The following is a 22,494-nucleotide window of genomic DNA, read 5'->3' on the forward strand; positions in this document are numbered from 1 at the left end:
ATATGCAAGAAATGTTTGAGTGATTTTTTTTTTAACTTTGTTTCATGTTTCAAGACAAAGTCTTGCTGTGTAACCCAGGCGGGCCTTGAACTCTCAATCCTCCTATGTCAGCACCCCACCCCCACCCTGTGCTGGGGTTACAGATGTGCACCACTACATCCACCTAAAACACAGTTTGTATCAAAGGATTGCAGAAGAAGCACAGGTTTAGGGGAGGAACAGAGAGATTTATCTGAGGATGCACTGTGCTCAAGGGTTCAGTGGAGCCCAGAATAAAGCAGAAAACTTGAAATAGACTAGGGCTATATTGTACGTCCGAGTTTACCGTACTATCTGGCTGCTTAGTTGCCTGATATTCCCCCCAAAACTGTGACTCTGCTGTTTGGACCAGACTTCCACCACAACACAAACGTATCTGTCTCCCTCTTGGATCACCCTGGGTCCCCAAGGCACACACAGCCTCTCTTTGGCTTTGGGTTCTCACAGCACTACATCCTAAGATTCTAACTGTCCCATTTTATCTAGGCCTATGGCAGTTCAGCAGTTTGTGTCTGCTCCCTCCTAAGGCAGGGACAAATCTGGTTTATGTCTGTGTCACTCACAGTATATAGTATTGTGCCATGGGCATAAGAACTGATGGGTGGAATTTCATTGCTAACTGTGTCCCTAAAGAAGGGGGAGGTGGGGGGTTGTGGTGGTAAAGAGCACAAGGCTTTAGCCTGGATTCTTAGTGGTGAATGTAAAACGTAGGGGAATCACATCCTTGCTGCAGACCTTCATCTTCAAGTCTGAGCTTTATGATGATGTGAAAGCTATTGTACTAGATTCAAGAGGGGCCTTATGTATACAAGGCAGCACAGGAGAGTAGCAGGACCATTGTAAGCACAGTAGGAGACAGTAAAAAGACCAGAATGAACCAGAGCCTGAAAACATCTTTGAACACACACACACACCCTCCCTTCTCTCTCCCATAGAAAGCAATACTTGAAGCAAAATGAAAAGAAGCACAAGAGCTTGAGGCCGCCTCAGCCAGGGCAGACACCGGAGGGTACCGGGCAACCACCAGAAGGAAAACACAGGCTTTAACTCCCGATTCCCTTTGTGTTTTCCAAGGACAACAATCATCAAGCCGGAAGGATGATCTTCAAAGAGTTCAAGTCTGAGAAAGGTGCGAGGATGGTAAACTACATCTCCCAGCTTTAAAGAAGCTCAAGGTTGAAGATAGCGGCAACCATCTTAGGGTGGGGAGAACTGATGGATAGAGCTGGAAGACCTCTGTTACCTGTGAGTTGACGAAAGGGAAAATATTGGACACAGGCCTAGGTCTCCGTTTTCACAGCAAACATCAGGTTCTGGAAGCCACCAAACAGTGTTCGGTATTAGTTACTAAAAAGTCTATATTGGATGCACTGCTTATGAAAGAAGGAACAACCAATGAGCAGAGTGGCTTCATTGGAAAACACTCATATCAGATTCAATTATTCCTCCCCTCCCCAACACACACACACACACACACACACACACACATACACACACACACACACACAGAGGGCTGGGCTGTGGAGATGAGCAGTGAGTGAAGCGGTTACTTAGCACCCGGGTCTGAAACCTAGTCCAGTCTGAAGGGAGATTCTTTGTACTGAAGTGGCCAGCTGTGTGCCCTGGAGCAGGGATCTGTTGCCTTGTGAAAGCTACGCTTCTCACCCATACACTGGAAGGTCTGGTTAATCTGTCTAAAGAGAAGTGATGGAGAAAAAGCTTAGGAGGCAGGCATGTAAGGTAGAGAGCTAGGCGTGGTATTAGACAGAGATGGATATAAATTTATGCTGTCAGGATGAAACAGGAAGTGTATAAGCTGGAGCTAAAGCAGTTCATGATGAAGAAAAATGAAACTGGGCTGAAAATTCAACAGGCAGCAGCTAGACACTGCCTGGCATGTGCCTGTCTAAAAGGAAAAGAAAACGAAAAAGGAAAAGAAAAATGAAGCATGGCTGCGTGAAGAAGACCATTGTTCAGCTCTGTGGAAGTAACACAAATTTGTTTTTAACTGTCAAGAATGGAATACTTTATTTAAATTGATTTTAAACTTGTTTTAATGACATAAAATGCATATAGTAGTGGTATACAATATGAAGTTTTAATACATGTATACTTTGTATGAAATCAGTTTAAACATATCTATCTCCTTAAATATTTGTGTGTGTGTGTATATGTGTGTGAAGCATCTAAATCCCTTCTTCTGGCTTTCTGAAATGCACAGAGCATGACATTGCTATAGTCAAACACACAACAGAACAGCACACCATAGCATCTTGCTCCTAGAATAGGTTATCATCCTTCCAGCTTCATGGAACAACATGCTTACTGCATAAGAGGCGCACGGATGGAACACAGCACATCTGTGGAGGAAGTCTGATCCTGGAAGGAGGCAGAAATCCCTAAGGAGGAGCAAGCCTGTTAACTTTATTTCATATTTGAAGAGCTCTTGAATAGAATAGTTGGGCTTCCAACACGCTGTCCTGACAGTAGAGGTCTAAGACAGAAGGGTGGGAATAACAAAGAGACAAATGTGGCCTTTGTGTAAAGGATTTCCACCAGTGAGACCTGTCCTGGGATGGGAGATTGGCCTTTACCAGGAGTCATTGGAAAGAGACTGGAAACTGCCTGTTGCCGACACCTCCAGTGTGGCAGGTTAAAGCAGCTGACCTACAAGACCCCTTCAAGCCCTAGGACATTATGAGGCCCCTGACTGAGCATGAGGTTTCTGATTGGGACACAGACTCCCCAGAGTCCTGTGAATATATTACAGAGGTCACCATTCCCTTCACCAGTACCATAAATCTCATCCCTCATTCTGGGGAATGCTCTCGGGAGGGATTGTGGTGGCCATGACATGTGGCATTTGGAAAAGAGCCAACATTCTTCCTCAGGCTTTTCACAGAGACACCCTGCCCCCACACTTCTGGAAGAATATGGCTCCTTCTTAATCGTCCTCTGTCCGACTCAGACACAAGCCGAACAGCTGACCCTCATGGTTCAGTAGCTGACCCAGAAGAAACTTACAACAAGAAGCAGTAACAGGGGACCTAGGAAAACGTGCCCATGGCAAATGGCCTCTCAGGGCCCTATGGTGGACACCTACAGAGATGCTGTGAGAATTCCATTTCCAATCTTTTCTGTCTTGGGCCACACTGCTCCTCTGTCTCAAGTCTAACATCCATCCCCCATATTGATAGTCCTTTGGGTGTTTCTCACCCTACCCTGGGCCCATACCCTTAGTGATACGGTTTTCATCTCCATGTAGAAGGCCACTCTCCCTACCACACTCATTGTGTTTTGTGCTAGACTATGGTGAGCTATGCCCTGTGTTGAGGTGTTCCCTCCATAGGAGGACAAGCTCCTTGGGGTGAAAGGGTTCTTTTTGCCTACTATTAGCCTATATAACAGAGGTTAGATGGCAGCCAAAACAGCCTTAAACTGGCTGTTCCAGCATGCTAGCTCCGGGTAGACCCAACATCGCTAGGTCTTTGTAGAGAGTAAAATGAATACCACAGCATTTCCCCAATGCCCTTCAGGCTCATGGTCTTATGATTTCTATCAAGAAATGTTGTTGAAAAGTACCTCCTCCCATATAGTCTGTCTTCATTTCTGGGTCTTTATTAATGTCTTCTTTGTTTGTTTACATTTCTGAGGCAGCATCTCATATAGTATAGGCTGGCTTTGAACTGACTATGTAGCTGAGAGTGGTCTTGAACCTTTGGTCCTCTTGCCTCCCATGCCCAAGTGGTAAGATTATGGTGAGCATCCCCTTAATCAGCTAGCCTGAATTCTTCTGTGCTGTCCTTCCATTATCTGTCCACCTATCTATTTATCTATCCTTACTTCTAATAAGCATTTATTGAATATTGTTTTTGTGCTAGGTTATCAAGAAGGCTAAGATACGTACATTGTTCTTAAAGAAAACAGTGTGGTAACCTTAGGGGACACAGGTATAAAGAAATAATGATATTGTATATTTAATTTGAGGTGTCTGTAGGGGTTAGGAAGCTAAACAGGGCTTGTTGGACAGGAAGTGAGAGAAGCCTTAATGTGCGATGGTAGAAATTGAAAGTAGAGGAGGAGAAAATAGCTAAGCTTACAATTTTTAATGGGGATTGGTATTAAGACGGAGGGGAAAGTGGGGTAGGTTAACTAAAGCTAAGAATGCATGGATAAATGTTATTCAAACCCCTCTTTGTACACTAGTCAAAAAACACAATTGGAAAAGGGAGCTTAAACATAGATACCATACTCCCCCGGACAGCACAGGGGAATAAAAATAAAATAAATAAACAGTTCTACGTAGGTGTGAGATAGCTCTCTATGAGTTATTGATCAAGGAGGCCCCACAGCCCTAAAATAACACAGGCCATTGTCATTACTGTGGTTGCTCACCAGAACCAGGTAGTAAAATTCTACTATTGAAGACACAACACACTTGGTTGAAAGACCGAGAAACCAAGCTGGAACTAACCTGAAAATTTCCAGCTGGCTAGACTTTATAATGTAGGAAGATGCTACATTATCGGCTTCTAGGGAAGAAAAGTAGTCAGGAGAGTCACCCAGCAGTGAACAGAATGCTACAATAGAAATCTCCCCAGCAAGGTATGTCCATTGGTGTGATGCTGTCATGAATGCTCCCAAGGTAACCAACTGCTTGCTGGTTGGATTTGAGGCCTGATCCACAGGAAAGAATTATGCCTTCTAGGTGTAAACATGATCAAAAGCCAATGGCTTGGAAGGTTATAGGCCTTGGCATGGCAGGGGGTGACTATCTACTATAGCTATCTTACTAAAAAGACAACTTGTCAAACTGCCTTCTAAATATTGACTTTTATATTCACAGATTAGTGCTGCTCTCAGCCTTGGCCAGACACTAGCAGTGGGCAGCAGTTAATGCAGAGACCCTTAAATTAAATAGTTCAACTGCTAAGAATAAGTGATACAGAGCACTCAGTCCTAAACAGGACGTCGATATGACCCCATCTGTCCCCAAGACTTAGGATGTGTAGGAGAGGGCAGGAAGAATGGCAGATGGAAAGGTGTGCTGAGAAGGGTGTCTTCTGAAGAGGACATTGTAATTTCACTCATGAACTCACTGCAGTCTGGTTACTCACAAAAGATCAAGCCAACAAGATCAGTTAACATTCCGGCAGGCAGCAGTAATTGGACTCAGTGGGTTAAAAGAAGAAAAAAGTGAAGACATAAAGAAACATATTGTTAGGTGTCTGGGGGAAAGTAAGGGGGGGTAGATATGATAGCGTTGCATTGTATACATGTATGGAATTGCCAAAGAAGAAAAGATATTCTGAAAATAGTAATGTACAAAGTGGTAAGAACTTTATCATGAGTAGTGTAATGGACTATAGCAGAGATTAGTGTAACATGAGCTGGGTACACAAGAAGGATACTAGTAGGGAAAAAAAGCCCCTCACCCCCCAGTTCCCCATCCTATGACCTGGAGGTCTTAAATCCTTTCCCTTAGTAGATTTTCCCAAGACAGCTATGAAAAAAGAGGAATATGTGAAATACAGGATCAGAGGGCAGGGAAGCCCATGGTCAGCCTTAGATTGAGCCCCAGGCCCCTCTATTAGACACCCCAGGGTCTCTAAGGTCCAGAGTCTGCATTTCCAAACTGCTCCCGTTGCCCCCGCCCCCATCGCAGCAGCAACACTCCGCAAGTCATTTATCCCTCCATAACATTTGCTCGAAGGAACGTTACTGCTGAATTATAGCCGGGCCCATTATCTCACAATAACTGTCTGGGAAATGTTAATGTTAATGCATGGATCATGCAGAATGCCACATTAGGGGTTTTATGGTGGACATAACATTTTTATGAACTTTTTCTCGGGTAGCACCAGCCTTTGATGGAAAGAAAGGGAAAAAAAGAAAGTATGAAGCAGAAAAGAAAGACCAGCCCAGGAAAAGCAGTTCTGGGAACCGAGGTTGCACTGGACCGCTTGAAGGCTGCCTGTCTTGGAAGGGCTGACCCCCAGGGGCAAATCTGCTCTGGTGGGGCTGGGGTAAGGGTGTGCATGTGCGAATATCTTTAGAGTTAGGTATTTGTGAGCAGGGAGCAAGCAGCCAAATTGGCAACTGGTGGGAGACAGGGTCTGCTGGGCAGACCCATAAAACCTCTCAGCCTTTCAGCCACCTGCCGCTGGCTGGGCATTTGGTGCCAATGAGGCCGAGGGGGTAGGGAGGGGTGCAGGTGGAGGAGCTCAGCTCTGTGGAGTGGCTGCCACACCTCTTGACTAAATGGAGGGGTCTCTGGCAGAGCTGGTTCAGGGTCTCACCTTGGGGAATGACAGCTAATGGCTTAAGGAGATTTTAATTTCTGCCATTAAAAAAAGAAAAGGAAAAACACAATCTTGAGAATGGCAGTATTTTACACCTGGCTTTTAAAAGGACCAATAAAGACCATGTTTAGCATTTTATACCCTTTCTCAAAACTAACGATCTTTGGTTCTCATCTCACACATATTTTAGGTAAGCTTGTATCTCCTTCCTCCAGCATGTTCTTTCAGGAAGGCTGGATTTACAGCTCTGTTCTTTACCTGCCCTGGGCTCCAATTTAAGTCTCATAATCACAGTGTTTCGATCAGCTTGCCTCTTTCCCCCACCCCTGCCGTCACTCTCAGCGTTGTTAGTGCCATTTGTCTTCCAAGCCAGAGTGTTGCTGTCTGCTTCCAGACCCTGCCTGCATGACACCTGCTTACCGTCCGAGCAGAGTAGGGATGGGCTAGGGGTGGGTGGCAGTGCTATTCTGCACCTCCTCCCCAGAGGGCCCAGCGGGCGCTCCATGAGCAGGCACTGTCAGATCATGATGGCTTCTGAGCTGGGGCACGTGGAAGGTATGGAGAGCCTGTGTTCTCTGAGAGGCAAAGAGTGCAGAGTTGGCAAGGCCTGGCTTTTTCTGAGAACACTCCTATGGGCACGCTGGAAAACCCAAGCAAACACCTCGTTTGTGTAGGCATTCTAGCCATCGTCAAAGCAAGATGAGAGTAGCCAGAAGCTTAGGATCCAGACTCTCCCAATTGCTAGCTTAGAAAACCTGACCATGATTTTTTAAAAGCTGAATTATCACATCATTGAATATAAATTAAATACAGCCAGGTACCGTTGATTTATTCTCTATGCAAAAATCCAAAATCAACAGTGCTCTAAAATCAGAGCCATTTTGGAGGATGCGTATGATACTAGAATTGGGAAACCCCATACCTGTCATGTCACAGGTTGTAGTAGAAATGCTTGTACACTATAGATACTATATGACATTACATCCAGGGTATGTGCATAAGGTGCACATGAAACATGAAGGAATTTCATGTCTAAGGGGAGCTGGGCCCAGCTGTAAAATACTTGCCAAACAAGCATGAGGACCTGATTTGGATCCCCAGCACCCTTTTAAAAAGTTAAGTGTCCATCTCTGCAGCCCCAGCACTGGGAAGGTGGAGCCAGAAAATGTCCTAGAGCTCACTGAGCAGCCAGCCTTGCCAAACCCGTGAGCTCAAGGGTGAGTGTGAGACTCTTTCTCAAAAAGTAAGGTAGAAAGCAATAGAGACACCTGACATGGACTTCTGCCCATGCACATCTATACAGGTGCACACACACACACACACACACACACACACCAGTACATACAATCGTATGCAGCACACAGGGAATCATGTTTATATTTGAGCTTCATCTCTACCTCTTTGCACATGCAAATACTAGAATTAAAAAAATAATAAATAAGTAAAGTGAACTAAAATCTGGAAACATTTTGGTTCAAAGCTTTCAGATCCTTAACTCTGTCTCAAGGCTAACAGGCTCTCCAACACTCTCAGCAGTTTACATATTATGTTGACTAAGTGATGCCCCACCCACACTGGGATGACAGCTCCGTGGGGAACAAAGACCTTGAGTTTCTTTCACAGATTGATTGCTAATACCCAAGTCAGTATACAGTACAGGGCATATATGTATGGAGGATGAATGAGCATCTCTGTTTCCCAGTGCTCACCCCAAACAACTCCCAAGTACTTGCCCTGGAACTTTCTGGGGAAGAATACCATAGAAATAGGTTTATGGGACTTTTCAGGTTTTTTCACATAGTGTTGGGATGTATATGGAGTTTACTCCAACCCCCATTTCCTTTCTTCCAGTATGAAATCCTGGTATACCTGGGCCAGGCAACAGGCTTTAGAGCCCGCCTTTCCAAACACCCCCTCCTGTGTCTCCTAGGCTGCTCCCCTCCTTCCTGGGCTGCCACGTGCTGGCTCCTGGGGACCCCCTGCCATATGTTCCATTCCGGCTCTAAACTGCATGTTAATTGTTCTGAATGAACAGCTCCAGCTGGAAAAGCAGGCAGGCCGATTACAGACCTTAAGATAACACCCAGCTTCCTGTAAGCCAGGGGCTTTCCAGCGAAGGAGACTGGAAAATCTTCAAGGCCAGAACTGAGCGAGACAGACCCCTGGGACACAGTCTGGTGTCTAGGGCATCGTCTTTTCTTGGCCTCTACCCAAGTAGTCCTATTTTAAGGCCACCACGCCTGAAGCTCTCACCTCACTAAAGAGGACTGTTCTAGATTTTTTGCAACAACCTGTATTTTCAAAGAAGCCCCTTGGGATTCAATTCACCTGTACTGTGTCCTGGTCACTTTTTAGTTATATGAATCACCTGCATCTATGTGAGGGAAGGGGAGAACCGGAGTGATGGAGAAGGAGACAGTCTTGCAGTGGGATGAGAAAATAAGCACCTATCTATTTGCTTTGCCAACATAGAATAAACGGAATGTCTTTCCTACAAACAATATATCTTTCAGTAGTATGAGGGTTGTATTTTCATCATATATATATATGTGTGTATGTATATATATGTATATATGTATAGATATACATGTATATATATATATATATACACACATACACACACAGAAACAGGGTCTCTCAATGTAGTCCTGGTTCTCTTGGAACTTCCTATGTGAGCCAGGCTTACCTCGAATGCACAGAGATTTGCCTGCCTCTACCTCCTGAATGCTGAGACTAAAGGCCTGTGCTACCATGCTTGGCCATATTTTTATTTATTTATATAATTTTTGTTATTATTATAGGAGGCCAGTGAATGCTATATTTGTGGAGTCAATGTTCTCTTTCTACCTTTATGAGGGCTCCAGGGATTGAACTCAGATCCTCAGGCCTGTACATCAAGCCCGTTTTCTGTTTCTCTGAGACATGATCTCTAACCAGGCTGATGCCCCTGCTTCAGCCTCCCAAGTGCAGCAGCCTAAGTAGTATCTTTTCTGTATTATTTTCTGAGTACCTGCTAATTCCCTCTCCAGTTCAGTGATGTGGACATAACTTTGTCCTTCATTCCTGCCAACATTTCCCACAGAGAGGAGAAACACTGTAGAGGCAATTTTGATAAAAGGGGAGGATCCACGTGACGGTGTCATGAGGTTAGGCCATGTGGAATTGGGAGGATTCCTGAAGGCCATGATTTGTGGTCAAAGAAGTTGAGGCAGGGCCTTAGGAGCTCACCACCCACATACTTCCTGAGCAGTTCAGGCTTCACATAGGGAAGGATGGACCCCCTCCAGTTGTACCCTTTTCTATCTAGACATCTGCCTAGGGCTATGGCAGTGGGATCTGGGGCAGAGGTCAGGGGTTCTGAGTCTGACCCACAGTGCCAACTTTGCCATTAATTAGTAGTATAAACCCAGGCATACCACACAGCCTATTCACCTATTGTAAAAACAAGGGCTGTGCAAAGCTTGTTCTACAGTACCCTCAGGATGACTAGAGAGGCCTAAGAAACATAAACATGGTAAGGCTGTGGAGACAAAAAAGCAGAGTAAGCCATATATATATATATGCAGGGAATTAAAGGTGTGCGCCACCACTGCCCGGCCACAGTAAGCTTAATAGTGAGGAATTCAAGTTGCATTTATTTCCAAGGACTAGGGTACCTCTTAACCAGCTGGGCTTACGGTTCTGGAAGTTGGTGGAACTGTGTGTTTCTCACCTGGTTCTCTTTAGGTAAAGCTGCTGGGGAAATGGCTGGCTCTTTTTTGACCAGCTGATCTGAAACAAGGTCCCTCTCTGGTTCATCTCTGGAGGTGAGAGTCAGGAAGGAAAGATAGAAGTAGAATGCTTAATGTGTATGTGTTAGGGTACGGGGTCAGACTTCAGTTGTACCCAGGGACTCTACGAGGTTTTCAAACTCAGCTATCCCCTGTGTTTTCTGTCTTCCCAGGAGGGCGTGGAAGAGGGAATTCAGAACTGCCCTTGAAATAGTGTTTAGCCAGAGAAGCCTGGCAGCAGGGCCAGTGTCTCTTTCTCATCAGGTGCTGTGGAGACAGAAGACTGATGGCTCTTGGTGATACAGTGGACCTGGAGACAGTGACACTCCCTTGGTCTGCCTCAATCCCCTTGACTTTGTTCCCCACTGGAATATGGAATGGTCAACAGTTCCCTAATCCAGGCTCCCCCTTGCCAAGCAAGATAGTGGAAAACAAGCCAGAGGTTGAATTCTTCCCTGAAGGCCTGCAAGCTCAGTTAAGGTAAGAGATAGTCTTGCTGCTGGTGGCAAGGAAGTACCAGTGGTCAGAAGATACCACAGGTGAACCCCTCACCTCTGTGGATCTTAGAGAGTACTGCCAGTGGCTCTCTGATCAGACATGGCCTTGGGTACATAGCAGATGGTGAGGGGTAGGGATAGCTCATGGGCAGAAGTGACCAGTTCTCCGCATCTCTCAAACCTTCCAGGTCTGGAGACCAAATATGGCCTTTCTGGTTATGACATCTTCACTGTGCTTTCCTTGCCTGAAACACTTTTGTTCTCCTCCCTGCCAGCATAATGTCTACTTCAATGTCCAGCTCTGATGTCACCTTCTCTATGAGTGCTCCCTGGATGTCCTCCAGGCAGCACAGCCACCCCCCCCATCCCCCCAGTTCTGGATTCTCCTGGCAGGCAAAAGAGCTGTCTAAGTTGCCAAGATTGCTCTCAGCTTGCCATCAGCTTCCAAGCTCCTTGTACTTGCACACAGTGGGTGCTTAGTAAATGTTGACTCAGAGGGCAGCACATCCCTTCTTAGCTTCAAGAAATCAATACCCAGCAAATGAGAGCTGGAGAGATGGCTGGGTCTCCTGAAAGCTATCCTGGGCAATCACTATCTTCCCCAACAGCCTCTCACTGTCTGCCTTGTGCCCAAACCCTGAGTCCACTAAACCCAAACTGTTTTCTTATCAATGATGAGACAATAGATGATCTTTTGACATTTCCAAGGCTGGTTGGAAGAGGGAAAGATAATATGTAATAAATTCATATATTTCTGTGTGTTTCTTGGCTCTGGCAGCTAAAATTTCCATCTCTTTATGCAGGAGTCCTGGGGAGCTGAAATCCTTGATAATGCCAAACAATTCAACACTTTACACTCTCTTTACTTTGTCTGCACCACAGAAAAATATCGACTCCATGCTGCCAGCTGAAGGAAGTGAGATGCCATATTCTTTCTGCATGTAGAAATCTATTCCCTTTGGAGGGTGAGAGCTTAGGACCCCAAGCTTGATCGGGCCAAGCAAGGCACAGGGCAGTCTGGTACTCCTTGCCCCCATCGGCTGTAGGACCTTGTACACCTGGACTATCTTTCTGTCCTTCTGCATGTGCTGCTGCTCTGTTCTTGCACAGAACCTCTGATCAGAGGTGCAAATAGCACTTCCTGAGCTTAGCGACAGCCAGGGCCCTGGAGGTTACAAAGCTGCCGCCTTCCAGCTCAGACTTTCAGCTTGGGGCAACACATTTCAGCCTGGGGCTGATATAAGAATGTTTCACCAGCACCTTTGTTTCTAGAAGAGGAGGCTGGGGATAGAGGCCAAGACTTGCTCAGAGCCACACTGCAATCATGCTAGCGCATACAGCCCCTTCTGCCAACACGTAGCCCGGAAATTTGCCTATTTGTCTAATCACCTTTGAGTCTTGAACAAATATTAAATGCCTGCGATATGCCAGGCATTGTGTTAGGACCCAGGCAGCTTTCTGAGAGTCCAGGGAGCTCAGCTTTCAGGTATCCTTAGAGACAAAGTGCAGAGCTCATGCCTGGGTCGAGGGAAGTTCTACTGGGGCAAACAATGTCTGGCTTCCGCAGGCATTTTCAAATCCCTCTCCCCTCCTCTGTAGCCATTTCCCTCTCCAGTTTATACTCACACACACTCACCTGCATTTCAGGCACCCAGAAACACCTGGAAGTTCTGTTCAGTGATCTGTCTCCCTTCTTCTTTTATAATAGTTAAGAGTGTGAGTTTAGGTTTAAATATTGGTTCTAATGCTAGTTGGTTAGTCTATCTGTGCCTCTGTGGTGTCATCTATTAAAATGGGGGTGGGTGTTAAGAATGCTATATAATATTAAATAGAATAGTACTGTTCAGCATGGTGCCAAGTACATGGTATTAAAAAATTCTAGCTGCTGGTCAGAGAGATGGTTTATCAGGTAAAGGACAAAAGTGGAGGAAGGAGAGAACTGAGTTCCACAAGTTGTCCTCCGACTTCCACATTTACACTCAACACTACCCACTCCTCGACAATGGATAAGTGTGATGATGCTTTAAAAAGTACTAGCTGGTAGGCAAAAATTCTACTACTAAGCCAAACCCACAACTTATTATTATTCTAATGGACAGTGTCAGGAGGAGGTTTGGACAAAGAACAGTCTCCTATCTTATGCTGGTCCAGCTTTGCTCCCTCCAAAGATAGCATTCTGTACTCATGGTGTGAGCCACTCACCTTGGTCTCTTTTCTGTTCCTATCCCCTCCACCCCACATCCACAATGCAGAGCGGTGGCTCCACAGTGCAGAACCAGCTGCCAGTTGTCATCCTGTGCCTCCCTGGAGAGAGAGGGAGCACAAGGCAGGGAGGAGAGGACAGTAGCCTTGACTTAGATCATTGGTGCAGAGCTTTGTGGGGTGTCAGCCTTTTGTATAGAGGAAAGTCATCTGTTTCCTGGGCCCACAGCCAGCTCATCTCCAGCACAGTGCTATGAGAAGCTTCACAAACCAGAAGAGAGAATGAAAAAGACCTTCTGGGTTTGTGTTACAGCTTTTAGGGAGTCCCTTGCTCTCTTCAGAACTAGAACATGAGCCCAGGAAAAAGAGGGCCCATGCAGGAAGATCCTCTGACTCCAAGTGGGGTATTACGAGTTAGTTAGGACAGTAACTCCAGCCTTCAACCAGTGGCATTTGTAAAATCCTATGTCATCAATTGCTCACGACAGTCCTTTGAGACCAACATGACTGTTAAGTGTTGTTAACAGCATTTAACTGATAACTAGTTTGAGGCCCAGATATGTTGCAGAGCATGCTCAAGGTCCTGAGCAGGTAAGGGGTAAGGGTAGCAAGAATGTAAGCTTCCTTATCCTGATTCCTAGTCACACCCACTTTTGTACTACCAGCGGTTCTCCCAAGGCCCTTGGTCATCTTTGTTTCACAAGGGAGGGAGCTGAGTGGCTCATCCAAATACTACATTATGTTAAAGAAGGTAGGAAAACAAACCAAAATCAACCAACCAATGAACCAATGACAAACAAACAAATAAACAAAAACCTATGACATGTGGGGAAGCTGAGAGTGTGACCCCAAACATATTGGTGTCAGTTTCTTTGCACTCTGATATGATGGCCAATGGCCAGACTTGGTCTGAGAAATGGACGGAAGAGGACTACCTAAGACCTTGAGAATGCGTCAAAGGTCAAGAACTGTAATCTAAGACCAAACTTTGGGGCTTCTAACTGCCCTGCAAGCTCAGCTTTCATTCATTCATTTGGGCAGATTCATTCCTTCTAATAACAAATCTCTGCTCTCGTGTATTCATCCAACATTACTCTTTCATTCTAATTATTTATTTGATATGTGATGTGTGCTGTTCTTCCCACTGCTCAGAACACAGGACCCGGGACCCAGGCTCCCACCTTGCAAGAACTGAGGGTGCTGGGAAAGAAATAATGGTACTTTTACCAAATCCAGAGTCAAGTCAGCCCTGCTAGCTGTCGCAGCAGTGCTCAGCTCCATTTAAGCTTGAGCCTCCTACGCAGTGAAATCCTGGACTGAAGACTGAGCTCACTCAGGTGTGCAGGGTGGGCAGCTCTCCCACACCCTCAGTACCTGAGGTGCGCATGCAGCTTTCAGCCCAGGAGACAAGCTAGCCTACAGGCATGTCTATCAGTGGGCTGCTTGCTTACTTCTCCAGATGTCTGTAGTTCAGCATCTGTATCTGCCTGTCTTTCCAGCACCAAGGTGCTCCTCCATCTGTCCCCTTCACACCACCTTCAGAGGGGTACCCAGTAACCACTCAGTCTAGCTTCTTTTGACTCACCTCAAGCGCCTTCACAACACCTGCATCCCCCGAAGCTTCCAAAACCTTCTCTTTTCTAGCACAGTTCCATCCAACACTCATGTCTCTCTTATCTATGTGACAGGTCCTGTGATGTCACAATTTGGCAGTCCCGTGATGTCACATAGCAGCAGTCCTATCATAACTCATACCAGCCCTAAGAACTAAGGTGACTAAGGCTGTTGGTCTTTGGAGGGGTTACTGTGTGTCAGAAGGTGACAGCGAGCAGGTCTATGGGGAGGATAACATGGGGTTCAAGGACAGGAACAAGCTTCACCCAGATGGAGGATATGACTGAGCTGAGCCTCAACCAATAAAAATGGGGTTGGATAAGAGAGTGCTCTAGACAGAGGCAAAAAAGCATTTTGGAAAGGTAGAAAATGGCACCACACACCAGGAAATAGTGAATTTGACTTAATGATGAAGGATGGCCCTGAATGAGGCTGCCAAGGCTGGAAGGGTCCCACAGGCCAGGCTCAAGTCTTTATCTGGCAGGAAAAACTTGGTTTTTAATATTTAGTGTTAGTTCCTAAAGATTTACCTCAGAGTCACCTTCAGTCCAAGGAGCCTTCTCAGACTGAGTTCTAGAGCAGCACTGGGGGTGGGACTCAGGGCCCTGGGAATGGTAAGCAAGCACTCCACCTTTGACTTTACATCCCTAGACCCTTTTGGGGACTGACCCTGTTCCAGTGCCCCTCACTTGACTTTAAATTCTCACCTAACTGGCTGATGCCACCACTGGATGGAGATGAAGACTTGTTCTGTCCAGAAAGAGTCTGCCATTGAATGAGTGAGCTCAAACGGAAGCCAATTTGCTCACTTCCTGATATCTGCCTCCATCTAAACTCTGTTTAAATAAAGATTGACCTATCTCTCTCTCTGTCTTTTCCCTCATCTATACAACAGGAAGCACAGCACAGTCAGCTTGACACTTTGCTGGTTTGTACTGCAGATTCAATTATGGATGGATTGAACCAGTAATTTGCTGCCGACCTATATGTATCAGGTGGACAGAGCTACAACCTAATGGTTGTTCGTTTGTGTCTGCATTGAACACACACACACACACACACACACACACACACACACGGAGAGAGAGAGAGAGAGAGAGAGAGAGAGAGAGAGAGAGAGAGAGAGAGTTTTTCTTGTCCTTAGTCTCTAAACAACTCCACAGATAACTACTTACAGAGCATTTATATCGTATTAGGTTTGGTAAGGAAACTGGAAATGATTTAGGATACACTGGGGGATGTGTGTAGTTTATATGCAAATGCTGACACATTTTTCTTAAGAGCCTTGAGCATCTGTTGACTTTGGTACCTGAGGGAAGTCCTGGAATTCTTCCCCCATGGACACTAGTGGACAACTGTGCACCAGGATTGCTGAGAAGGGTAACAGTGTGGGTGAACAGATTAGGGCACTACTTAGCACGTAATAAACACCCCATGCCGATTTCCCTTCTCTTTTATTTACCTCGTGCTTATTAATCACTTACTAATTGTCAGGCACTGTTCTATGCACCACGTTCAAAGCAGCCAATTAAAGGCACTTCTTGACTTCATAAGACAGACTTCAAACTGGGAGAACAGCACTCTGGGTTAGCTCTGTTCTCTCTTGTGGTCAAGTGTAACTCGTGTACAATAAATCCTCTTGCTGTCAGAGAGAGAGAGAGAGAGAGAGAGAGAGAGAGAGAGAGAGAGAGAGAGAGAGCTCAAACTGGGGAGACAGGCCATAAACAGGCAAATGCAAAGGCAGATTGGGAGAAGAGCCACCAAGGCAGGTTAAAGTGTTAAGAGTGGGTGAGGGTTTTCCCTTCTCTATAAATGCAGTCATGGAAGCTGCTTGGTTAAATGACATTTAAACAGAGACCCGGGAGACCTATGTGTGTCCCCAGAGGAAGTGTGTCTTAGGCAAGAGTTATGTGGGGTTAGGGGAGTGGGCACACAGCATGGAGGCCCGTGCAGTTGTAGCAGAGAAGAGGCTATGGACCAGACAGGATCTGGATCATCCAAGGGCCTGTGAGCTGTGGGGGAGGCTTTGAATGTTTACTCTGCAGGAAATCCTCTTGAGGGCTTTTTAGCAGCAGAGTGATATGACCTGACTGACTGTCATTTAAATGGAGATTCTGGCAGCTGGGTAAAGCACAAACAGAAAAGAATGGGAAAAGTGGGGTGAGAGGTTGGGAGGCTACTGTAATCCAGGCAGGGGACAGCAGGAACTTGGGCTATCAGGGGAACAAGAGAGTGGGGTGTGTCATGTCTGATAAGCTTTCTGAAGACTTGGTTGAAGGGGGTGGGGGGTGGGGAAAGAAAAGTAGTTGAGATAATCCCAGTGGATGTGCTGTACCTCTGACTGTAACCTCAGTCCCTTCTCAGGCCTGAGTGACTGGCAGCCTTGATTTGCCCTTTACTGAATGGTGAGCGCTGCCTTCCTTGTGCTGCCTGGTATGGGGGTGGAGAGAACAAAAGAACATTCTCTGAGAGCTTTTAAACGTATCAGACAGGGAGAGCCGCACATATAATGAGGGAAGTGTACAGAATAACCATCTATGAGGGAATAACCCAGCAGAACCCAATTGCCAACACAGGACAGACAAGACAGGGCTGGGCTGGGGTGTGGCAGCAGCTGAACATGTGCCCAGCATTTGCAAGGAGGCTCTGAGTTCAATGTTGAGCATTGAACAAAAGACAAAGAAGGGACCAACCTTCAGGAAGGGGCAATCTAGCCCAAGCTCAGACAGATCTTTGAAGGTCACCTTCTTGACAAATTCAGTGAAGTGACTTTGTCTCATACTTTATGGTCCTATAGCTTATTGTCACTGCTTATACTAGGATCTGCCTTCTTTCCCATAATTCCCTCTCTAAGTTTCCTTGCAAGCCTTCTTTCCCACTATGTCCTCCAGGACACTATGTCCTGCCCTCAAACTACCATGTTACCCAAAGGACACTCCTGACTCCTTACTACACTCTTTTTTCATGAGAGATGTGTACAAGCAGACACATATACACATGTGTGCACACAGGTACACCTTTGCATGTGGTACACATATGCACATATATGCACACAAATATACCTGTGCATGTAGTACACATATGCACTTGTGTGCACACAGATACACTTCTGCATGTACATATGTACATATATGCACACAAAGGTACACCTCTGCATATGGTAAACATATGTGCACACAAGTACACTTCTGCATGTGGTACACACATGCACACATGTGCACACAGGTACACCTCTGCATATGGTATGCATATGCACATACTCAACACTTTCAACTGCTCTAACTCACATCCTGATCCTTATGAACACTTGACTCTCACACCTGTGTCTTCAGGACTTACTCTCCCAAGGACTTCCATCTCAAGTCAACATATTCTTTGCATCATGATTATGTCAACACTGGCTCTAAGTCCTAGAGTTAACTGTAGCATGTAATTTAGATCTCATGGGTAAATATTGCCAAGTGATGGCCCTAATATTGCTTTGCTGTCTTGTCAATCTTCCTGATTGATCTGAATATACTATTTCACTCTCTGCTCAAAAACTGAAGACTCTGACTGAGTCCTCACTTCTAGTGAGGCAGAACTCTGGTTCCTCAGCCAGGCCTTTCTTTCTCCCCCTAACCCTGTCTCATTTCTCACTCTTAGAAGACCCCAACTTTCTACCCAAGACAAATGGAGTGGGGAGATAGCAGTTTCTGGATGCAGCTAGATGTGTTTGTCCTTTCTCATGTAATCCCCATGACAGCCTTGCAATGTAGATCTAGAACTATTCACTTTGGACAGAGTGGACAGTCTGGAAGAGATAGACTTCTTGACTAAAATGATGTCCAACAAATTGCAGGGCTGGTGGGCAGTCCCTTCTCCTAGCGTACCCACAGCTTTTACGTTATCTTCCCACTGACAAGAACCGGGTTGTGGTCTTCAACCCCAATATCTTTTCTTGGTATGCCCCCCTGTACCCTGTTCCAGACCCCTCCTCCTTACAGCCTTTATGTCCCAGCCCCTAGGTCTTCCACATAGTCCAACTTCCCCCGGCATCTCCATTCAGTCCTGGTTTCTTTCATTCCATGTTTTAGCTAACCTCCTACAGGATATGTCTCTGAGCTCCTTAACCTGCCTTTTAGTCTTGCTGTTGTGATCCGTAAGCTCCATGAGAATAGGAGCCTCTGTTCTGATGCCTTAGGACTCAAGGTTGACTAATGGACAGATGGACCCGAAGGAGATAATCCAAAAGTACTCCGGTTGATGAAAATCTGGTAACAACTAGTTCCTCACCAGGAATATTCAAAACAACTTCAAATGGAAATCATTTGTATTTCTGTTTTGTGTTTCCTCTAGTTAGCATGGAAATCCTTGTCTGAAATTACAAATTAAGTAGGATAGGGAGGACAGGGAGTTTTGTGATGTAAGAAAAATATTATTATAGCATTAGTGGCGGGGAACTAAGGAGCCCAGCTGAAGAGGCAGCTTCCTTCCTCACATGCAGTTTTCCACTGCTCAGAATGTTCTGGAACAGTCCTTTATTTTCTTTTTTTATTTTCTTTTTTTTTTTAAAAAGCTCCTTTAATCAGTTTTGGGGAAACAGGAGTAAAGGTAATATCCTTAGTCATCTTGAAGACATTCTAGTTAGAAAAAAAGGGAGATGAGAGAGGTAGCTACCCACAGAGGGGAGAGGAGAAGGGGGTGGTAATGGGGGGAGGCGGGAAGAATGCTTCATATATGATCTTGCAATGATGGATTTTTTCCTAGAGTTTAGAAAGACAAGATTTACAAAAGACAAACAGGGATTCTTGGGGGAGCGTTTTGAACAGTAACAAAATGAAACCCAGAGGGAACGAGAACCAAGACAGAAGACCTAGGCTCCTGTCCAGGAAAACATGAAACTAGATAGTTGGGAAGGAAGAAACTCAGGAAACTCAACATTTGGCTGAGCACACTAGAGACAGAAGAGCTCCTCTCTACTCCAAACTTCTGAGAAACACCAAGATAACCCAGAGGGAGGAAGAGGGCTGACAAATGCCACTCAGCTGCCCGCTTGTGACACGCTAACAGAGAAATAAAGAAAAGATTATTTATTGAGTAGCCAATGAAACGCATATGGTAGAAAACTTAAACAGTAGAAAATTATTTGTCTATATATTACATATGGAAAAATATGCATGCAAATGTATGTATCTGAACTATATGCATATTTCTTCTGCTTCTGGCTCTGAGTCCTCTGTCCTTCCATTTCATCCCCAGAGGCAGTCACTGTTATAATTTGTGTCTGCCTTCCAAAGATATTGTATGCATATACAAATGTGGGATTTTGTTTGTTTGTATGAGCGTGTGTGTGTGTGTGTGTGTGTGTGTGTGTGTGTGTTGTATAAGTACCTGGGTACTGTTCCTCAAGCACTAGCCACCCTTCCCCCCTGCCCCCCACCCCATCTTTGGGCAGGGTTTCTTACTAACCTGGTGTTACTCACCAGCAAGCCCCAGGAATATGCATACCTCTGTCTCCCTAGCGCTGGGGAGAGACCATGTTTAGCTTTTGTTGTATGTTCTGTGGGTAAAAAGGCAGGCACTTTACCAGCCAAGCTACCCTTCAAGTCAACATAAACACCAGCAAAGCCTACAACTTACTTTGTCCTTGTGTGATCAGCTGTTAACAGGCTTAGGTGGTCCAGTAAGTGTATTCACATATCCACTCCATCTATCCCCAAACCCAAAACTCAAACAACAAAAAGCCAAATGACACCCACACTCCTACTTTGTGGGTTAAGGTTTACCCTGTACCCCCTCCTTTCCAGTATTCTTCAGGGGCTGATAAATGTCACAACTTGTGGGGAGTGCTAGTAACAGAGCCCAGGGCTTCATGCAAGCAAAATCAAGCTCTGCCATTGAGCCATACCGCTAGCCCAGTGTTCCCACTGTTGAATAGATACATTTCCTGTCTTTCAGGGTAATCCCTTCTCAGGCAAAAGGCACTGTGGAGTGTGAAGAGAAACCACAGCCTGCTTCTAATCGCAAAGAGAATCTGCCAGAAAGTTGTCTTCCCATGTGTGCTAAATGCGCCTGTCCTAACTGGGCTTGCTATGGGCCCAGTCTTGAAGGGGGAGCCAAGGATTGAGTCCCATTAATGCAGGACACCCCAAGTGCATCCAGAAGCCAGAAGCCAGAATCCACATTGCTTTCACAAAGCCTGTGAGCCTGAACATGGAATCAGCACCGTCACCAGACCTGGCTTCTGAACACTGCACCCAAGGAAGGGGTCCTGTGGGGGGAGGGGGGCTGGCTCATTTCTCCCTGCTGTCTCTGCTACCTCCAAAGAGCCTGTCATTAAGGCTTTGTCCCTGGCTCTCTGATTTACATGTACAAATAATCGCTGTCAGGGGCGTGAGCCCTAGAGAGCAATAATAGATTCTGGTAGTAGCAGATGCAGGAAATAAAAACAAAAAAATGAAACACACCAGCCTGGCAGAACTGAATGCCTAGAAGAGTCCTGGAGGGAGCAAGGCCTGCTGGGTATGCGGGCCTGAGAGAAGACAGCAGTAAAGTATTGACTGCTGGGTCTCTTGTAAAAGCCAGTGGAGGGTTTTAAAATTTTCAGTAACAGTACGGCCATACCATCCTGAATGTGTCTGATCTCAGAAACTTAGCAGTGTCAGACCTGGTTAGTGCTTGGATGGGAGACCTTCTGTGAATGCCAGCTTCTGTAGGCTTGCTGGGCAAGGTGGTAAACCTTTAATCCCAGTACTTGGGAGGCTGAGGTAAGCAGCTCTCTGAGTTCAAGGCCAGCCTGGTCTACAGAGTCAGTTCTAGGGGTAGCTACCACTATACAGAGAAACTCTGTCTCAAAATAAACAAACATAATGAAAAAACAAAAGGAAACAAAATAGAAATTGTGAAAACATACATATAAAGCAAATATGCATTTTAACCACTTTTAATAGCATGCTGTCCACTGCTTTAGTTACATCCACACTGAGTTACACACATACATACAAATGTCACCACTAGCTGGTCTTAATTTTCTTCTGCCACCCCAGCAGAAACTCTATGCCTTTCAAAGAAATAACAATCCGTTCTCACCTGCTCCAGCCCTTGGCAACCCTTATTTACTTTCTAATTGATGACTTAGTTCATAATTTAGAATCATATAGTAGTATTTTGTCATTTTTGTGTTTTTTAACATAATGTTTCTAAGGTTCACCTGTGTTGTAGCATGTGCCAGAATGTCATTCCTTTTTTGTGGCAGAATAATATTCCATTGGGTGGTTATAGAAATCCAACAAAGGATGAACACTTGGTTATTTTTAGATTTGATCAATCAATAAGAAAATATAGCCATAAATCAGAGTGTACAAATACATGCTTATTTCTTATTAATCTTTGGAGTTTACATCTGGGAGAGGTACAGTTGGCTCAAATGGTAATTCTCTGTTCATTTTTTTGTGGATCCAATGTGTCCAGTAGTGGTTACCTTAGGATTTATGAAAATGGATCAGTCTTTGCTCAATAGGCAGAGAGCCTGCCACAGTGCTTTTTAGAGACCACATAGTGTGTTTGCCTGCTCTGCAATGGGTACAACAAGCACGGAGGGCCTCTAGAGAAATAACCCCCTACCTCCAAATCCTTCCCGATGTGTTCAGGCATATGTGGGAGAGGGTACACTGTAAAACTACACCTCAGGAGTCAGCTAGCCTTAAGGTCTATGCATTACTTCTGATGGGTGGCGCTTGATCTAAGTCTCTTGACCTGCTGTTTGTCTATCCTGCCAGAGCAGGGCTTGGCAACTCAAGAAGTAAGTAGGGCACCCTTGGTTCTGACCTCTACAATCACCAGGGAACTGGTATTAGGGCCTTATCCGGCATGCCTAGTGACTTCTGCCAGGCACACCCTTCTCCTGTCAAGGCTCCTGTGGTTAACTCCTACATACTCTCGGATGTCATCTCTCTGAATTGTTTCTTGGTGGAGCTGGGTGGCCACCTCTGCCTCCCATAGTGCTTCGAAAATTCATCCTGGAGGCTGTTATTGCCAGCTTACTGTTTTCAGGTTACTGACCTATTTTCCTACCACATTAGCAACATA

General features: G+C 45.4%; 1 protein-coding gene across 8 annotated transcripts in view; it reads right to left on the reverse strand.

Moving 5' to 3' along the window:
* Positions 1-22,494, reverse strand: part of Pknox2 (Pbx/knotted 1 homeobox 2) — a 256,364-nt gene that overhangs the window by 114,404 nt on the left and 119,466 nt on the right. Inside the window, exon 1 of one of the 8 annotated variants that reach the window (XM_006510127.4) lies at positions 14,396-14,571. The exons of 6 other annotated variants lie outside the window; for them this stretch is intronic. The gene's annotated coding sequence lies outside the window, so the exon portion shown is untranslated. Of the gene's footprint in view, positions 1-14,395; positions 14,572-22,494 lie in introns of those variants that run through there. One more of the 8 variants, XM_006510124.4, reaches the window with a different exon arrangement.

Source organism: Mus musculus, chromosome 9, assembly GCF_000001635.26.
Source record: "Mus musculus strain C57BL/6J chromosome 9, GRCm38.p6 C57BL/6J".
NCBI classification, from domain to species: domain Eukaryota; kingdom Metazoa; phylum Chordata; class Mammalia; order Rodentia; family Muridae; genus Mus; species Mus musculus.